This window comes from Palaemon carinicauda, chromosome 17, assembly GCF_036898095.1.
Source record: "Palaemon carinicauda isolate YSFRI2023 chromosome 17, ASM3689809v2, whole genome shotgun sequence".
In the NCBI taxonomy this organism is placed as follows: Eukaryota; Metazoa; Arthropoda; class Malacostraca; order Decapoda; family Palaemonidae; genus Palaemon; species Palaemon carinicauda.
This window is the reverse complement of record NC_090741.1, coordinates 56,914,894-56,919,893: the sequence shown is the minus strand read 5'-3', so window position 1 is coordinate 56,919,893 and position 5,000 is coordinate 56,914,894. Positions and strand designations below refer to the sequence as shown.

General features: G+C 37.1%; 2 protein-coding genes across 4 annotated transcripts in view; one reads left to right on the top strand and one right to left on the bottom strand.

The window, feature by feature from the left end:
• LOC137656775 (uncharacterized) overlaps positions 1–5,000 on the top strand; it is a 208,978-nt gene that overhangs the window by 78,766 nt on the left and 125,212 nt on the right. The window lies entirely within an intron of this gene.
• The window catches only part of LOC137656774 (uncharacterized), a 45,727-nt gene that overhangs the window by 30,563 nt on the left and 10,164 nt on the right, over positions 1–5,000 (bottom strand). The gene's annotated exons all lie outside the window — the stretch shown is intronic.

Here is a 5,000-nt window from a genome sequence, read left to right as displayed (position 1 = left end):
TGGATATGTGAACCTGGACAGGTGGCTATTTGAACCTGGACAGTTGGCTATTTGAACCTGGACAGGTGGCTATTTGAACCTGGACAGGTGGCTATTTGAACCTGGACAGGAGAATATTTGAACCTGAGGCATTTTTTTTATTTGAGAGCTCTTTACCTTTCTTTAATCCATTATGTGGACTAGAGTTCAGTCTCCTCATCCTTTAGAAACGTCTGTTAATAAAGGAAGAAATGAACTTAATCGCACAAATAGGATTTAACAAGTTTCTTAGTCCTGTTCCCAATACAATCAGCCTACATATTGGTGAAACGTCTTTTGCTTTAGACACAAATGTTGACAATTTCCATGGACGTAGATTATGTATCAATTGCTTCCTCGATACTTTATTAATAATAGTATCTCTTGGTATGTAATGAATGCTGAATAATGAATGAATGAAGATTGACTTTTATAAGGAGTGTGACTGACTACTTCTGGCTTGGAATTATGGAAATTTAGATTATTGCATTTTTTGGGCTATGAGAACGTCTATATTTAATTTTTCTAGTTATTTTACTAATGAAAACTATCTTTCTATTGATAAAAAGTCCTTTTTGTGTATGCAGACGAGCAGGGAGGTTCCCCATACGCAGCCAGTTTTTGACCTGCAGTACCTATATATTTGATTTTTTTCCTCAAAAAATTTCCTGTTAAGATATTTACCTTAATATCCCATAAAAATATACAATTTTCTTTGATTATATGAGTCCTAGATTGCCTGTTTTCTATAAACTGGGATTCGTAAAGGTGTGTTCTTATTTCTTTGTCTGTTTGTTTCTGTATTTAAAATATATATGTTGTGATTATGTTAAAAAATGCATAAAGTGTCAAAGACTATATATCTAGGTAAGCCAAAAGCATAAAATTTGCCATGGGAGAAATACATAGACGAAATTGTATCATGTTAGCCAATCTTGCTCATGTGTGGAAATTTTTTAACATATGTAGCCTAGAAATATGTGTGGTGAGAGATATTTTGGGATTTGAGAGAAAGGGCTCACCAAATTCCCATACTTGTACACATTAAAGTCTTTCTACCAAAAAAGCTTGATGCCTGATTTCTCAATATATGAAATTTTCAGAGGAAATTTGCTCCTACTCTTTCTAAATTTGAACTATTTTCGCCATTCAAATCTGTAATGATAAGGAATTCTATAGCCTACATTATATACATTCAGTTCTAGTGATAAAATACTTGCATAAGAAAAATTATAAATTTAAAAATTAGTCTATATAGGCCTATATGGATAAAATAGTTCTTACAAGACAGATCAAAATGTTAACAGAATATCAAATGATCAACTTTTTGTGAAAATTTATCTTTCAACTTTTTCAAAAAAATGACTTTTGAGAAAAAAAAGTATATAGCTTCAGTTAATCCACAAAGACATTGTTTTAATAGGAACAAGTCGTGCCCTTAACCTAACCTAACCTAACCTAACCTAACCTGACACATTAGTCTGGAAACTGCAGGGTTTTCTACTAGTTGCACATTGAGAGTTGACTGATCTTCAAGGACCCTGTGCTGGGCCATATTTCTCAAATTCAGATATCTGATTAGGCACAGTTTAACCCAGATAATTTTATATAAATAATAATAATTGTGATTTAACAATTTGAAACTCTTACCAACTCTTTAAGCAAAAGTCTGAAATGCTGGGTTTAGTATTCATTTTCAAAGGTTTAAATATCTTCCTGACCAGGTTCAAATGTTCTCTTACCTAGGTTCAAATGTTCTTGTGCCCATGTTCAAATGTCCTGGGTAGGTTCAGATATTCTGCCCAGGTTTATGTAGGTTCAGATATTCTGCCCAGGTTTATTTTTTTTCTTACCTAGGTTCAAATGTTTTATTGCCTTTGTTCAATTATCTTCCTGCCCAAGTTCAAAATTCATATTGCCTAGATTCAAACTTCCTTCTGCCTAGGTTCAAACTTCCTTTTGCCTAGGTTCAAACTTCCTTTTGCCTAGGTTCAAACTTCCTTCTGCATAGGTTCAAACTTCCTACTGTCTAGATTCAAACTTCCTTCTGCCTAGGTTCAAATTTCCTACTGCCTAGGTTGAAACTTCCTTCTGCCTAAGTTCAGACTTCCTTCTGCCTAGGTTGAAACTTCCTTCTGCCTAGGTTGAAACTTCGTACTGTCGAGGTTCAAATTTCCTACTGTCTAGATTCAAACTTCCTCCTACCTGGGTTTGAACTTCGTTCTGCTCTACCCAGGTTCAAATATTCTCAAGCCCTGCCTAGGTTCAAATATTCTCTTGCCCTGTCCAGGTTCAAATATTCTCCTGTGTAGGTTTAAATGTTCTCCTGCCCAGGTCCAAAGGTCCTTTTGTCCGATTTCAATGTTCTCCTGCCCAGGTTCTAATGTTCTCCTGTCCAAGTTCAATGTTCTGCCCAGGTTCAAATGTTGTCCTGTATGGGGTCAAATATTCTCTTTCCCAGGTTCCATGTGCTTCTGCCCAGGCTCAATTGTTCTCCTGCTAAGGTTCAATGTTCTCTTGCCCAGGTTTAATGTTCTCCGGCCTAGGTTGAAATGTTTCCCTGTTCAAGTTCAATGTTCTCCTGCTCAGGTTCAAATGTTCTCTTGCTCATGTTCAGTGTTCTCCTGCTCAGGTTCAAATGTTCTCTTGCTCATGTTCAGTGTTCTCCTGCTCAGGTTCAAATGTTCTCTTGCTCAGGTTCAAATGTTCTCTTGCTCATGTTCAATGTTCTCCTGCTCAGGTTCAAATGTTCTCTTGCTCATGGTCAGTGTTCTCCTGCTCAGGTTCAAATGTTCTCTTGCTCATGGTCAGTGTTCTCCTGCTCAGGTTCAAATGTTCTCTTGCTCGGGTTCAAATGTTCTCTTGCTCATGTTCAGTGTTCTCTTGCTCAGGTTCAAATGTTCTCTTGCTCATGTTCAATGTTCTCTTGCTCAGGTTCAAATGTTCTCTTGCTCATGTTTAGTGTTCTCCTGCTCAGGTTAAAATGTTCTCTTGCTTAGGTTCAAATGTTCTCTTGCTCATGTTCAATGTTCTCCTGCTCAGGTTCAAATGTTCTCTTTCTCAGGTTCAAATGTTCTCTTGCTCATGTTCAATGTTCTCCTGCTCAGGTTCAAATGTTGCTCAGGTGCAATGTTCTCCTGCTCAGGCTCAAATGCTCTTTTGCTAAGGTTCAATGTTATTATGCTCATGTTCAAATGTTCTCTTGCTCAGTTTCAAATGTTCTCTTGCTCATGTTCAATGTTCTCTTGCTCATGTTCAATGTTCTCCTGCTCAGGTTCAAATGTTCTCCTGCTCAGGTTCAAAGTTCTCCTGCTCATGTTCAAATGTTCTCTTGCTTATGTTGAAATGTTCTCCTTTTCAGGTTCAATGATCTTCTGCTCAGGTTCAAATGTTCTCCTGCTCAGGTTCAATGTTCTCCTGCTCCGGTTCAATGTTCTCTCGCTTATGTTGAAAGGTTCTCCTACTCATGTTCAAATGTTCTTCTACTCATGTTCAAATGTTCTCCTGCTCAGGTTCAAATGTTCTCTTGCTCATGTTCAATGTTCTCCTGCTCAGGTTTAAATGTTCTCTTGCTCGGATTCAGTTGTTCTCCTGTTCAGGTTCAAATGTTCTCTTGCTCATGTTCAATGTTCTCCTGCTCAGGTTTAAATGTTCTCTTGCTCAGGTTCAAATGTTCTCCTGCCCAGGTTCAATGTTCTCCTGCTCAGGTTCAAATGTTCTCCTCAGGCTCAATGTTCTCCTGCTTAGGTTCAATGTTCTGCTCATGTTCAAATGTTATTTTGCTCAGGTTCAAAATCAAATGTTCTTCTGCTTAGGTTTAATGTTCTGCTCATGTTCAAATGTTCTCTTGCTTAGGTTCAAATGTTCTCTTGCTCAGGTTCAAAATCAAATGTTCTCTTGCTTAGGTTCAAATGTTCTCTTGCTCAGGTTCAAAGTTAAATGTTCTCTTGCTTAGGTTCAAATGTTCTCTTGCTCAGGTTCAAAATCAAATGTTCTCTTGCTTAGGTTCAAATGTTATGCTGTCCAGTTTTAAATATACTACCCAGGTTCAAATGTTCTCCTGCTCAGGGTAAAATGTTTACCTGTTCAGGTCCAAATATTCTTCTGCCCAGTTTCAATGTTTTCCTGCACAATTCCAATGGTCTGCCCAGGTTCAAATGTTAGATTCAAATTTTTTTCTACCGAGGTGCAAATATTCTCCTGTCCAGGTTCAAATTTTCTCCTCTCTAGGTGCCATGTTCTCCTGCCCAGGTTTAAATGTTCTCATGCCCAGGTTCATACGTTCTACCTAGGTTCAAATGTTCTCCAAAGGTTCTAGTGTTATGTCCAGGTTCAAATGTTCTCCTGTCCAAATTCCAGTGTTCTCCTGCCCGGGTTCAATGTTCTCCTCTCCAGGTGTAAGTGTTCTCCTGCCCAGGTTTAAATGTTCTCATGCCCAAGGTTCATATTTCCTCCTGCCTGGTGTTAAGACTATGTCCTAATCTTAATCTAGAACCCACATTTTCGTATGGGGGCGGGCCAGTTTGCTCGAGTTATCAGTTAGTTATTTTATTAAATCATTTAAGGAAAACGGCCTTGTTATATTGCCTTGTCCAGTCGTAAATATAAGCAAAATATAACATAATTAATAAACAGATATTGGCAAATACAGCTATTGTAACTAATTTTTCACTGTCTATCACAAAATCATGTAAATAATCGAATTTCAAATCCAATATGTGAATACATTTTTTTTTTTTCTTTTTTATTGAAAGGTCACTTGACCTTTATTCTCAGTTTCACTGGTAGTAAGACCTTGTCTCTCTAAAATTATATATTAGGATAAGACCTATAATTTTTGAGTTTTTTAGAAGTTTATTTTTTTTTTAATTAATTGTTCATTGCTTGTCTTGTAGTTTATTTTCTTATTTCCTTTCCTCACTGGGCTATTTTTCCCTGTTGGAATCCTTGGGCTTATAGAATCATGCTTTTTCAAATAGGGT